The sequence below is a fragment of the Oncorhynchus mykiss genome, chromosome 8 (genome assembly GCF_057628025.1).
Source record: "Oncorhynchus mykiss isolate SJ-2025 chromosome 8, ASM5762802v1, whole genome shotgun sequence".
Classification (NCBI taxonomy): Eukaryota; Metazoa; Chordata; class Actinopteri; order Salmoniformes; family Salmonidae; genus Oncorhynchus; species Oncorhynchus mykiss.
This window is the reverse complement of record NC_143029.1, coordinates 863,406-878,101: the sequence shown is the minus strand read 5'-3', so window position 1 is coordinate 878,101 and position 14,696 is coordinate 863,406. Positions and strand designations below refer to the sequence as shown.

Sequence of the window (14,696 nt, the reverse complement as noted above, 5' to 3'; positions counted from 1 at the left end):
GTTATTCCTCCTCCTCTCCTCCCCATCCTCTCTCATCCCATCCTCTCTCTTCCCCATCCTCTCTCCTCCCCATCCTCTCTCATCCCATCCTCTCTCTTCCCCATCCTCTCTCCTCCCCATCCTCTCTCCTCCCCATCCTCTCTCATCCCATCCTCTCTCATCCCATCCTCTCTCCTCCCCATCCTCTCTCATCCCATCCTCTCTCCTCCCCATCCTCTCTCATCCCATCCTCTCTCTTCCCCATCCTCTCTCCTCCCCATCCTCTCTCCTCCCCATCCTCTCTCATCCCATCCTCTCTCATCCCATCCTCTCTCCTCACCATCCTCTCTCATCCCATCCTCTCTCATCCCATCCGCTCTCATCCCATCCCCTCCCATCCTCTCTCATCCCATCCTCTCCCTCCACCTTATGGCTCATGGAGCGTATGAATAGTAGAACATTCGAATATTGAGTTATAATATTTATTTTTTTCTTGGTTGTGAGAATCACAGAGGAAGTGGTGAGTATTGTGGTCAGAAATATGGGGAATGTTGAAATGACTTTCCTCTGTATGTGTGTGTGCTGTTTTTAAGAACAGCCATTAGGTCGTAAAGCTGTGAGGGGTTTAATCCCATAATCAGAGACAGAGATGGAATTAAAACAACAAAATAACATGACATCACACATGCACAAACACACACAATGGCAACAGCATAAAAAAGTAATTCATCCTTACAGCCCTATTCTGTCCATCTTGCTTTCTCTCCGTTTCTCTTTCAATCTCTTTGTCTCTCTCTCTTTCCCTTCTTCCATTTATCTTTCTCTCACCATCTCTCTCTCCTTTTTTGAGAGTCTGGTGTCATGTAAAAATCTTCCCAACGTGAAATAGTTCCCAATTGTTCTGATTATGTTGTGATTGTGACGTCATGTTGTAAGATTTCTCACAGTGTGAAAATGTTCGCAGTCAATAATTAAAAGGCACGTCTATCTCCCTCGCCCTTGACTTATCTAGCTAGCATAATTAGGTATCAGCTGGTGGAGATGGCTTGTTCTCAGAGGTGTGCAGTTTTAGCTTGTTTATTTAGCTAAATAAAGTCATATAAAAGCTAGGTTATAGCCAAAGTATAAACAACTGTTTCACATCTCCTAGTTACTTTTGATAGCTAGCTCAATACATCTGCCATTCCGTGCATCACATGATAGGCTGCACTAGCTAGCTAGCACAACTAGATAGCTTATAACTTTACCCACCGTCTCTCACATTACCCAAAGCCAACAGTACATTGGTAGGCTCTCCTGGAGCAATTCCTGAGTAGAAAGTAAATGGCAGCACTGCAAATAAGTGCAATGCTGATTTGTGGTAAAAGCCAAATCAACTATCAACACTACTATCAAATACTTATACAACTAACCTATGGTGTTGCAGTTTCTCCAAAATAATCTGTTTTTGCTGTCATTTGTCACTTGAGTGACCTCTACTGTCCTAATGTAGAACTGAAGACTCAACTGTGTTCAAATCAAATCAAATTGTATTGGTAACATACACATGTTTAGCAGATGTTATTGCAGGTGTAGTGAAATGCTTGTGTTTCTAGCTCAGACAGTGCAGCAATATAACAAGTAATATCTAACCATTTTAAAACAATACACACAACACACACAAATCTAAAGTAAAGGAATGGAATTAAGAATATATAAATACCTGGACGAGCAATGTCAGACTGACATAGACCAACACACAGTACAATAGAATATAATACATTATACACATATGAGATGAGTAATGCAAAATATGTAAACATTATTAAGTGACTAGTGTTCCATTATTTAAGTGGCCAGTGATCTCAAGTCTATGTATATAGGGCAGCAGCCTCTAAGGTGCTAGTGATTGCTGTTTAGCAGTCTGATGGCCTTGAGATAGAAGCTGTTTTTCAGTCTCTGGCCCTGCTTTGATGCACAAGTACTGACCTCGCCTTCTGGACGATAGCGGGGTGAACAGGCAGTGGCTCGGGTGGTTGATGTCTTTGATGATCTTTTTGGCCTTCCTGTAACATCGGGTGTTGTAGGTGTCCTGGATGGCAGGCAGTTTGCCCCCGGTGATGCATTGTGTAGACCGCACCACCCTCTGGAGAGCCCTGCGGTTGCGGGGGGTGGAGTTGCCATGCCAGGCGGTGATACAGTGCGACAGGATGCTCTCAATTGTGCATCTGTAAATGTTTGTGAGGGTTTTAGGTGCCAAGCCAAATTTCTTCAGCCTCCTGAGGTTGAAGAGGCACTGTTGTACTTTCTTCACCACACTGTCTGTGTGGGTTGACCATTTCAGTTTGTCAGTGATGTGTATGCTGAGGAACGTTAAGCTTTCCACCTTCTCCACTGCGGTCAAATAAATGTGGATAGGGGGATGCGCCCTCTGCTTTCTCCTGAAGTCCACGATCATCTCATTTGTTTTGTTGATGTTGAGTGAGAGGTTGTTTTCCAGGTGCCAAGGCTGGACGCTGAGCAAGCACCCTTGTGGGGATCCAGTGTTGAAGATCAGTGGAGTGGAGATGATGTTTCCTACCTTCACCACCTGGGGGTGGTCCGTCAGGAAGTCCAGGACTCAGTTGCACAGGGCGGGGTTCAGACCCAGGGCCTCGAGCTTGATGATGAGCTTGGAGGGTACTATGGTGTTGAATGCTGAGCTATGTCAATAAACATAATTCCTACATAGGTATTCCTCTTGTCCAGATGGGATAGGGCAGTGTGTAGAGTGATGACGATTGCATCGTCTGTGGATCTATTGGGGTGGTACGCAAATTGAAATGGTTCTAGGGTGGCAAGTAAGGTAGAGGTGATATGATCCCTGACTAGTCTCTCAAAGCACTTCATGATGACAGAAGTGAGAAGTGAGTGCTACGGGGCAATAGTAATTTAGTTCAGTTACCTTTGCCTTCTTGGGTACAGGAACAATGGTGGTCATCTTGAAGCAGGTGGGGACAGCAGACTGGGATAGGGAGAGATTGAATCTGGCCGTAAACACACCAACCAGCTGGTCTGAGCATGGTCTGAGGACGCGGCTAGGGATGCCGTCTGGACTGGCAGCTTTGCGAGGGTTAACACGTTTAAATGCTTTACTCACATCGGCCACGGAGAAGAAAAAAGAAAGCCAACAGTCCTTGGTAGCGGGCCGTATCGGAGACACCGTGTTATCCTCAAAGCGTGCAAAGAATGTGTTTAGCCTGTCCGGAAGCAAGACGTTGGTCTCGGCGATGTGGCTGGTTTTCCTTTTGTAGTCCCTGACACATACAGTGGGGCAAAAAAGTATTTAGTCAGTCACCAATTGTGCAAGTTCTCCCACTTAAAAGATGAGAGAGGCCTGTAATTTTCATCATAGGTACACTTCAACTATGACAGACAAAATGAGAGAAAAAAAATCCAGAAAATCACATTGTAGGATTTTTTATGAATTTATTTGCAAATTATGGTGGAAAATAAGTATGTCCATCTCAGCCATTTCTAGCACGTGCTTCTGCTTCTGTTGAGCACCGCGGTACTGGACTGATGCCAATCAATCAAAGCGTTTTAGCCATTTCTGATGTTTTCCTCTGCTGAGGTCAGTGATCAATCCTTTTATGGGCGAGGGTTCACTAATTAGCGGTGGACTGGGAACAATCCCCTCTGATAGCTTGCACATTATGAAAAAAGATTTTGTTCATTTTTTTCAAAGTTTGGGTTTTGCGTTGATGGAAGCTGCAAATGCGATTTTAATTTATTTAAAGACGTTAATGAACCATCAATACTGGATCAGTGATGTGGGAGTTGATCGTGAATGAATTTGCAAAAGCAAAGTCAATGTGGAGGCTATATACAGGGGGTGCCGGTACAGAGTCAATGTGCGGGGGCACCGGTTAGTTGAGGTAGTATGTACATGTAGGTCGAGTTAATTAAAGTGACTATGCATAGATGACAACAGAGAGTGGCAGTGGTGTGGAGAGGGGAGGGGGGGGGCAATGTGAATAGTCTGGGTAGCCATTTGACTAGATGTTCAGGAGTCTTAAGGCTTGGGGATAGAAGCTGTTTAGAAGCCTCTTGGTCCTAGACTTGGTGCTCCGGTACCGCTTGCCGTGCAGTAGCAGAGAGAATAGTCTATGACTACGGTGGCTGGAGTATTTTACAATTTTCAGGGCCTTCCTCAGGGCCTTCCATCATCCTCCCTCAGGCAGATATCAGACTAAAAGCATGAGATGTAAAACCTGCACAAGTCAAGTCTCAGCTACAAGTCAAGTCTCAGCGACTAGGGCCTAGTGGACGTGTCAAACCCATTCCATGTAGGGCCTAGTGGACGTGTCAAACCCATTCCATGTAGGGCCTAGTGGACGTGTCAAACCCATTCCATGGAGGACCTAGTTGACGTGTCAAACCCATTCCATGTAGGGCCTAGTGGACGTGTCAAACCCATTCCATGGAGGGCCTAGTGGACGTGTCAAACCCATTCCATGTAGGGCCTAGTGGACGTGTCAAACCCATTCCGTGTAGGGCCTAGTGGACGTGTCAAACCCATTCCGTGGAGGGCCTAGTGGACGTGTCAAACCCATTCCATGGAGGGCCTAATGGACGTGTCAAACCCATTCCATGGAGGGCCTAGTGCACGTGTGAGGGTGAACCAGGGTGTCTGTAGTGAAGCCTCTAGCGCTGAGATGCAGTGCCTTAGACCGCTGCGCCACTCGGATGGCCGAGTGTCTGTGGTTTTTGCTCCTCCCTTGTACTTGATTGATGAATTAAGGTCACTAATTAGTGAAGAAGTCCCCTCGCCCTAGTTGTCTAGGTCTTAATTGAATGGAAAAAACATAAACATGCAGACACGAGGCCAGGGGATAGGATGAAAAACTCGAACTCACTCAGCCCTCAGTGGAATGAGTTTGATTAGAGTATACAGAGTGTCTAACTTTATTGTTCTAGAAGTAAACAAAGCCATATGTTTTTTATTTGTAGTTATTTTACCTTTATTTAACTAGGTAGGCTAGTTGAGAACAAGTTCTCATTTGCAACTGCGACCTGGCCAAGATAAAGCAAAGCAGTTCGACACATACAACATCACAGAGTTACACATGGAATAAACAAACATACAGTCAATAATACAGTAGAAAAGTCTATATACAGCATGTGCAAATGAGGAAGGATAAGAGAGGTAAGGTAATAAATAGGCCATGGTGGCGAAGTAACTACAATATAGCATTTAAACACTTGAATGGTAAGATGTGCAAAAGATGAATGTGCAAGTAGAGATACTGGGCTGGAAAGGAGCAAGATAAATAAATAAATACAGTTTGGGGATGAGGTAGATAGATGGGCTGTTTACAGATGGGCTATGTACAGGAGCAGTGATCTGTGAGCTGCTCTGACAGCTGGTGCTTAAAGCTAGTGAGGGAGGTAAGAGTCTCCAGTTTTAGTGATTTTTGTAGTTTGATCCAGTCATTGGCAGCAGAGAACTGGAAGGAGAGGCGGTCAAATTAAGATTTGTCTTTGGGGGTGACCAGTGAGATATACCTGCTGGAGTACGTGCTACAGGTGGGTGCTGCTATGGTGACCAGTGAGCTGAGAGTGAGCTGAGATAAGGCAGGGCTTTGCCTAGCAGAGACTTGTAGATGACCTGGAGCCAGTGGGTTTGGCGACGAGTATGAAGCGAGGGCCAGCCAACGAGAGCATACAGGTCGCGGTGGTGGGTAGTATATGGGGCTTTGGTGACAAAACGAATGGCACTGTGATAGTCCAATTTGTTGAGTAGAGTGTTGGAGGCTATTTTGTAAATGTCATTGCCGAAGTCAAGGATCGGTAGGATGGTCAGTTTTACGAGGGTATGTTTGGAAGCATGAGTGAAGGATGCTTTGTTGCGAAATAGGAAGCCAATTCTAGATTTAATTTTGTATTGGAGATGTTTAATGTGAGTCTGGAAAGAGAGTTTACAGTCTAACCAGACACTGAGGTATTTGTCTGGAGGATAGTTAACACAGTGTCCAAAGAAGGGTCAGATGTATACAGAATGGTGTCGTCTGCATAGAGGTAGATCGAAGAATCACCAGCAGCAAGAGCGACATCATTGATGTATACAGAGAAGAGAGTCGGCCTGAGAATTGAACCCTGAGGCACCCCCATAGAGACTGCCAGAGGCCCTCCAATTTGACACTGTCTGAGAAGTAGTTGGTGAACCTGGCAAGGCAATCATTTGAGAAACCAAGGCTGTTGAGTCTGCCAATAAGAATGTTGTGATTGATAGTCGAATGCCTTTGCCAGGTCGTGGAATATGGCTATATCTGTTCCTGGTTATAAAGGTTACTAGCGTTGCTTTGAGCTAAGAGGAAGTACTAACCAAGTAACAAGAAGCAGACCCCAAGCAAAAAAAATTGGGAGAGTTCTCCAAAATGGTATGTTTGCCTTGAATTTTTGAATCAGAGAGGGGAAATTCTCTTTAAATGGTGAGGAGTATTGTTTAGTAACTACAATTCCTAGATATGTCCATTTTTCTGAAGATGAAATGGAAGAAGTTCTAAACAAGAGGTGTTTTGCAACCATATGGGCATTAATTCGCTCTTGTTCCAATTTATTCTGTATCCCGAGAAGGTACCAAACACATTAATCAAGAATAGCTGGAATACTAGATTGTGATTCTGTTACATAGAGGAGAATGTCATCTGCATATAGGGAAATCTTATTTAGAGTATCTTTAGTATTATAGCAGTGTATTGCTGCATGAGATCTGATCGCCTGAGTGAGAGGTCCAATAATTAGAGCAAAGAGCATAGGCGACAGCGCACAACCTTGCTTTGTCCCTCTATAAAGGTTATATCGGGGCGACAATGATTGGTTAGTGAGTATTCTCGCACAGGGGTTCCTATATAAAAGCTGGATCCATTTTATGAACCCATCTCCAATATTACATTTCTGTAGGACCTTGAATAGATAGGACCACTGGTCAAAGGCCTTTTCGGTGACAAGAGACATAACGGTGTAAGAATATGTCGAAGAGGACGAGACAGAGGACGAGAGCTCAAAAGGACGAGAAGTCAATATAACGATTAAAGGAAATAGTGTTTTTTCTGTAATAGGGTATTATTGATCAAAGGTTCAGAGACATGGGAGGAACATGTCTTCTGAAATAGGATACTTGTTATTTGGCCATTTGGCTAGTTTTATTGCAAGGATTTCTAATTGCTCAACTACAGGCTAGGGCTGGGTTGTAAAAACTAGATGCTGTCCCTTTGTTCTGTGGAGAGAATCACAGGAGAGAACCACAGGAGAGAATCACTGAGAGAGCATCACTGAGGACAGGGGAGAATGACCATTTTCCTCACTGTATAATTTTTCCTCTTTGAATAAACCTAATAAACCTCCCCCTGATTTGCTTTGGGGTCTGTTATCAAAGAATAACATAAATTGCTCACAATGGCAAGGTCCACGTTGGGTAACCTCTAGAATACATAATGTTGAAGAGGCGCCTGAGATTGAAGAATGAGTTTCCGTTAGGGATAAAGCAGGTCTGGTCTGAATGGACCAATTTGCCCACTAAAGTGCTAAGCCTGTTAGCTAGAGTTTTTGCTAAAATATTTTGGTCTCTATTAAGGAAAGATATTGGTCTCTATGACCCTACCTCTTCCGGATCTTTACCCTTCTTATGTATAACTGTAACCAACAGTTTTCTTATGTATAACTGAAACCAACAGTTTTTGCAGGGAAAGAGCATGTTGCTCAATGTTTTATAAAATTCACCAGGGAATCCATCTGGACCCATGGTCTTTAGAGATGTAAGTGTTTGTTGAATTTCTCCAAGAGATATTTCCTTATTCGGGAAGTTGGAATCTTCCTGGTTCAGGGCAGAGGGATTAAAGTCCTCCAAAAAGTGTTGCATAATTAAGGGGTTAGGATCTGCTTTAGATGTATATAGAGTCTCGTAAAACTGACGGAATCTGTAATTGATGTCCTTGGGGGAAGAGAGTAATTCCCCAGTTGCAAATTTAACTTTGTGAATCAACCGGTGACTCTCAGTTTTTCGAAGTTGTCTGGCAAGTAATTTGTGTGGTTTGTCACCAAACTCAAAATATTTTTGCTTTGCATAGAGAAAAGATGTAGCTATTTTAGCTGAGAGAATATGATTATATTCAAATTTTAAAGCGGCAATTTTTTTTATGTTTCTCCATAGATGGACGACTAGCATTCTCTCTATCCAGTAAAGTGCATTTGTCCTCCAAATCTACTAATTTCTCTCTCCTGGCAGCCTGAAAGGAGATGATACAGCCTCTCAAATAAGCCTTCAGTGTTTCCCACAATAATGCTAAGGAAGTGTGTTTTAATTGGTATTAAACCTCCAGAGCCTCTGCTTTGATACGATGTCACCCTCAGGGAGAAGGTGAGTGGACTGTGGTCAGAGATTATAATATCATGATACCTCACATTACAGGTATAAGGGAGTAATTTTGCATCAACTAAAAAGTAGTCAATTCAGGTATAAACATTGCAAACATGAGAGTAAAAGGAGTATCCCTACCCGTTGGGTTACAGATCCTACAAATATCAAATCAGTTAGAATTTCTTATGTAGGTATTCAAGAATTGATTTGAATTGGAGGTAGGGGTTCGCCAGGTAGAGGATCTATCCAAATATTGGTTAAGGTCCCCCCAATGACCAGGTTAGTATGGGAGATACCTGGAATCAGGGCCCGTAGATATTCAGTAGAGTTACAGAAGTAGAAGGAATCTCTCCTATTTCGATCACATAACAACCCTCTTTATCCGCAATAGTGGTTTGATGTAGAACGGGAATTCCTTTCCGTACCAGAATCGCTGTGCCTCTCGGTTTGGCGTAGAAGTTAGAATGACCCACCCATCTACATTTAAGACTGCTATGATAATTGTTTTTCAGATGGGTTTCTTGCAAAAATATAATATCAGATGAGAGTGATTTTAAGTGGGCTAGGACCTTGCCTCTCTTAATTGGTTCGTTTAAACCCTTGACATTCCAGGAAGTAAATATAAAGCCCCGCCCTACTCTTGTTTGTAGTTCCTATGCTGGCCTGCAGAACATGTAACTCAATAAAAAGGTAAGAAGGCACACCAAGCCATCAAGATCAGCATATATGTACAGTGGTTCCTCCTTTAAAAGTTGTGAGCTTACACCGCAGGACCTAGAGGTACCCAGTGTCGCGGCTTCATTGTTCCAGAGCACCACAAGGGGGAGTTAGAGCACTCATAATGCATTTGGGTCCCAAGGTTTTATATGACCAATCATATCGAGGGGTTCCAATGACGTCACGAGCCACCAGTCCCTGATGACTTTCTTCAGCAAAGATGGCTGACAAAACATTATGGCTTTACGGTGGAAGCAAATGTAAGTAATTATAACAAGGCAAGCAAAAAAAATAGAATTGAGAGGAATCTGTTGGTTAATGTAACGATTGTGCATATTTTTTGAGCATTAAGTTCATTTACAAAAATCGCTATTTAGCAAGTTAGCTGACTAGCTAACATTAGCCAGCTAGCTAGCTGATAATATGACATAGTAATTTGTGTTGTTTCGTGTTTTAGGGACTCCTGAGAAAACCAGCAAACCAGGCTGTCGTCTTGGGAAACAGTGGATGTGAAGAATCTAGCTAGCTAAAGCATTTACTGCAAATGTAATGTACAATTGTGTAAGCTTGCCTTGCAATGCAGCTGAAGTAACATCGCTAGCTAACTATTTACTTGCTTATTGTGTAGTGGAGGATAACATTAACTGTATGACTATTTTTTTATTTAACCTTTGTTTATCCAGGTTTTTCTCATTGAGATAACATCTCTTTTCCAAGAGAGACCTGGTCCAATAGCAGCAGGGGGAACAATGTTTCAGACAAAACAACTTACATACACTAACATAACATTAAACAAAACTATAAACACACATACAGTACAACAATTACATATTACATTGAAAAACACAAACATCTTGACTGAAAACAGCTGTCCTAAAGACAATTACACTCTTCTATGATATATACATGGTCAAGTGTTTAAACTCCACCAACAAAACTAGATCATCACATTTTAAAATGTTCAGGAGAGAATTCCAGGACCACGGAGCTGAGTAACTAAAACTATTTCTACCATGACCTGTTCTAATTTTTGGTACTGTTAGAAGCAAATCAGAATGGGACCGTCATTTATATCTATTTACCAACCTGATTAAAAAAGAACAGAGAGAAAATGGCATTTTACCCAGTATGGGTATATAAATCAGTGTATACCAGTGTTTAAGCCTACGCAAGGTTAATGACGACTAGCCAACGGCGCTGCAGAGATCACAATGATGTGTTAGACGTTTCTGATTTGTAATGAACCTGAGGGCTGCATGATACACTGAATCAAGTGCTCTCAGGGTAGTGGCTGAGGCCTGCATATATATAACATCACTAAAATCTAAAACCGACAGTAATGTACATCGTACCAGCTCCTTCCTGGCCTCCAGAGAAAAACAAGCCTTATACTGGTAATAAAATCCTATTTTCAGCTTGAGCTTCCTTATCAAGTTCTCTACATGCACAGTGAAGCTCAGCTTATCATCAACCCACACACCCAAATATTTGTACACTTTAACTTGCTCTATAGTATGTCCAGCCGATGTAGCAATGACATGATTTGTAACATGCCTGGCATTTGAAAATACCATACATTTTGTTTAACCCGAATTCAAAATCAGCTTTAAATCATACAGATTCTGTTGTATGATGTTAAATGCTCTTTGGGCATTTTCAAAAGCTATAGATAAACTACTGCCACTTGAATAAATAACAGTATCTGCATAAAAATGAATAATATTCAATAAGATCCCCAATGTTGTTGATATACAAAATGAACAACAGTGGGCCCAAAATAGAACCTTGTGGAACACCTGAGCACACCTCTATGGACTCAGATTTACAACCATCCGCCATTACACATTGTGTACGATTTGATAGGTGATTTATAAACCAATCTAAATCATGACCAGTAATTCCACAACATTTTAACCTTTGCACTAACACAGCATGGTCCACGGTGTCAAAAGCCTTTGACAAATCAATAAAGACAGACAACACAATGTAACTTCTTATCAAGAGCACAGTGGATGTCATTTAAAACCTTCCATGTTGCTGAAACAGTGCTGTGGCCAGACCTAAAACCTGATTGCATTCCATCTAAGATGTTGTTTTCTTGGAAGTAGACCTTTAGCTGCCTACTAACTAAGGACTCCAGTACCTTTGACAGTACAGACAATTTTGATATGGGTCGATAGTTGTCAAGTAGCGAGGGATCTCCACCTTTCAGGAGAGGCAGTACAAAAGCAGATTTCCATAACTTGGGGATTTCCATTACATCAAGCGTGAGGTTAAAAATACATGTTAAGTTGCATATGAACGTGACTGACAGCTTCTCTGATCAATTCATTTATCAGAATCATTATTATAATGGATATAGCCAATAGAAACTAAGTTAAAACTAATGAAGCTGCTTGATGTGATTGTGTTACGCTGTAACCCTGAATTCACGCGTAGCGGATTGAATTGGCTAGCTAGCAAAGGAGAAGTTACGTTAGCTGGTGATTACTTGTGACTGAGAAAGATAGAAAGTGAACACTTACTGATAGTTTCCTTCCGTAGATGTTCCCAGGTACTGTTTTGAGATTGCCGTCTTGCACTATCAATCAAAAAAATAGAGCTATGTCATCGCAATAACAATCCAATTTCCTCACATCAACCCTCAGCACTTTGAGTCCGGATTGGCAGATGTACCAAATGCACATGCCCCCAGAACAGTTCTTCCAGGTCAAGGGAGATAGAGATATCTGCACGAGCTCAGCCATCCATACAAAGAGAAGCGCGTGCAATTATTGAACTGGGAACATTTTCACGCTGTGAGAAATTTTACAGCGTCACTATCACAACACAATCAGAAATATTGGGAACTGAGTTTTAAAACCCCAAATGACTTGAGTTCGTTTTCCCTCTGTCCTCCCCCTAAAACACGCACACAAACATGTACAATGGCACCAGCTGCACTGGTCCTAACAGAACTACTCTGTCCATCTAGCTTGCTCTCTCAATCTCTCTGTCCATCTCTCTTTCTCTCACCTTGTCTCTCTACTTTTTTGAGAATCTGGCACTGAGTTTCAAAACACCAAATTAATGAGTTAGTCTCCCCTCTCATCTCCCTCTCTCCTCTGCCCTCTCTTCTCCCTCTCTCCTGCCCCTCTTCTCCCTCTCCCCTCCCCATTTCCTCTCCCTCTCTCCTCTCCTCTCTCTTCTCCCCCTCCTCTCCCCTCCCCTCTCCCCTCTTCCCCCTCTCTCCCCTCGCCCTCTCCCCTTTCTTCTCCCTCTCTCCTCTCTTCCCCCTCTCTCCCCTCGCCCTCTCTTCTCCCCCTCCCCTTTCTTTTCCCTCTCTCCTCTCTCCTCCTCATCTCCTCTCCCTCTCTCCTCTCTCTTCTCCCTCTCTCCTCCCTCCCCTCTCCCCTTCCCCTCTCTTCTCCCTCTCTCCTCCCCCTCTCTCCCCTCGCCCTCTCCCCTCTCTTCTCCCTCTCTCCTCCCCCTCTCCCCTTTTTTCTCCCTCTCTCCTCTCTCCCCTCGCCCTCTCTTCTCCCCCTCTCCCTCCTTTTTTCTCCCTCTCTCCTCATCTCCTCTCCCTCTCTCCTCTCCCCTCTCTTCTCCCTCTCTCCTCTCCCCTCTTCTCTCCCCTCCCCTCTCTCCATCTCTCCTCCCCCTCTCTCCTCTCTGCTCCCCTCTCCTCTCTCCCCCAGGCTGACTGCAGTAGTTATTAAATCTAAATGTGCAGCAGATCTCTGAGGTCCTGTGTGTGTGTGTTTGTGTGTGTGTGTGTGTAACATCTTGCCACCGAAGAGGAAGCCCCTGGTTCTCCTGTCATCACCTTCCAGCTCCTCAAACATTTCAATTTTGAGCGCAGTGCCGGTCCCACACACAGACACACACGGTCTGCATTAGCGACAGTGGAGGTGCTCCCTCTGCTCCCATTTCAGGAGGGCGTTACTTCAACCCTCTCATTCTTCTCTCTCTCTCTTTTCTCCTCTCTCTCTCGCTTTCCTCCTCAATCTCGCTCTTTTCTCCTCTCATTTCTCTCTTTTCTTCTCTCTCTCTCAATTCAATTTAAGGGGTTTATTGGCATGGGAAACATATGTTGACATTGCCAAAGCAAGATAAACAAAAGTGAAATAAACAAAAAATGTACATTAAACATTACTCACAAAAGTACCAATAGAATAAAGACATTTCAAATGTCATATTATGTGCAAATAGTTAAAGTACAAAAGGGAAAATAAATAAACATAAATATGGGTTGTATTTAAAATGGTGTTTGTTCTTCACTGGTTTCCCTTTTCTTGTGGCAATAGGTCACAAATCTTGCTGCTGTGATGGAACACTGTGGGATTTCACCCAGTAGATATGGGAGTTTAGCAAAATTGGGTTTGTTTTTGAATTCTTTGTGGATCTGTGAAATATGAGCGAAATATGTGTCTCTAATATGGTCATACAAACGTAGGAGGTTAGGAAGGTTAGGTAGGAGGTTAGGAAGTGCAGCTCTGTTTCCACCTCATTTTGTGGGCAGTGTGCACATAGCCTACGGCGGCCTTTCTCAATAGCAAGGCTATGCTCACTGAGTCTGTACATAGTCAAAGCTTTCCATAAGTTTGGTTCAGTCACAGTGGTCAGGTATTCTGCTGCTGTGTTCTCTCTTTTTAGGGCCAAATAGCATTCTAGTTTGCTGTGTTTTTTTGTTAATTCTTTCGAATGTGTCAAGTAATTATATATTTTTTTCTCGTGATTTGGTTGGGTCTAATTGTGTTGCTGTCCAGGGGCTCTGTGGGGTCTGTTTGTGTTTGTGTCTCTCTCTCTCTCAGTGCATGCTGGGAGTGTTTTATAGTTGAGAGGCCTTGATTCTATTCTTAGTCTTTTCTTTAAATTTTTATTTTCTATGGTGGAGGGTTAACACTGTTGGTATAGTTCTACCAACTGTTTTTTTTTTTTCAAAATTAGGGAGGAAGAGGACAGACTTTTAGTTTCCTGGGGTTTGGATGGTGTGGTGTGCGCGATGGCTTCGCAGCCTAGAGTGGTGGAGACGCTGTCGTTACGGCATGGAATCAGGTGTGTTCCTGAGAATGGAGTTAAGGTGGAAGCTCGCGGTCGGTGAACAGGTAGGAGCTGAATTTATACATTACGCATCAAGAATGAACAAAGCTGTGGTTGTGTTCATGAAAAGAGTGACTTTGGTGGGAAGGCTGATTGCTAGTGGAATATTTGTAAGTATGTGTTGGTTGCCGATTTCTTCTGTTTTGACTCCTTCGACATAGTAGTTCAAATCAAATTGTATTGGTAACATACACATGTTTAGCAGATGTTATTGCGGGTGTAGTGAAATGCTTGTGTTTCTAGCTCCAACAGTGCAGTAAAATCTAACAATTTTCACAACAATACACACAAATCTAAAGTAAAGGAATGGAATTAAGAATATAGAAATACCTGGACAAGTAATGTCAGACTGACATAGACCAACACACAGTACAATAGAATATAATACATTATACACATATGAAATGAGTAATGCAAAATATGTAAACATTATTAAAGCGACGAGTGTTCCATTTCTTAAAGTGGCCAGTGATTTCAAGTCTACAATACAGTTGAAGTTTACATTATTTATTTATTTTTTATTCACCTTTATTTAACC

The 14,696-nt window shown here is 42.7% G+C and overlaps 1 long non-coding RNA gene across 1 annotated transcript; it reads right to left on the bottom strand.

Moving 5' to 3' along the window:
* Positions 1 to 447: 447 nt before the first annotated feature.
* LOC149981367 (uncharacterized) lies at positions 448 to 11,664 on the bottom strand. The gene is made up of 2 exons (XR_016497561.1): positions 11,602 to 11,664; positions 448 to 3,254 (listed from the first exon to the last, which is right to left on the bottom strand). It is a non-coding gene; the product is annotated as an uncharacterized LOC149981367 (long non-coding RNA).
* Between the last annotated feature and the right edge of the window lie 3,032 nt (positions 11,665 to 14,696).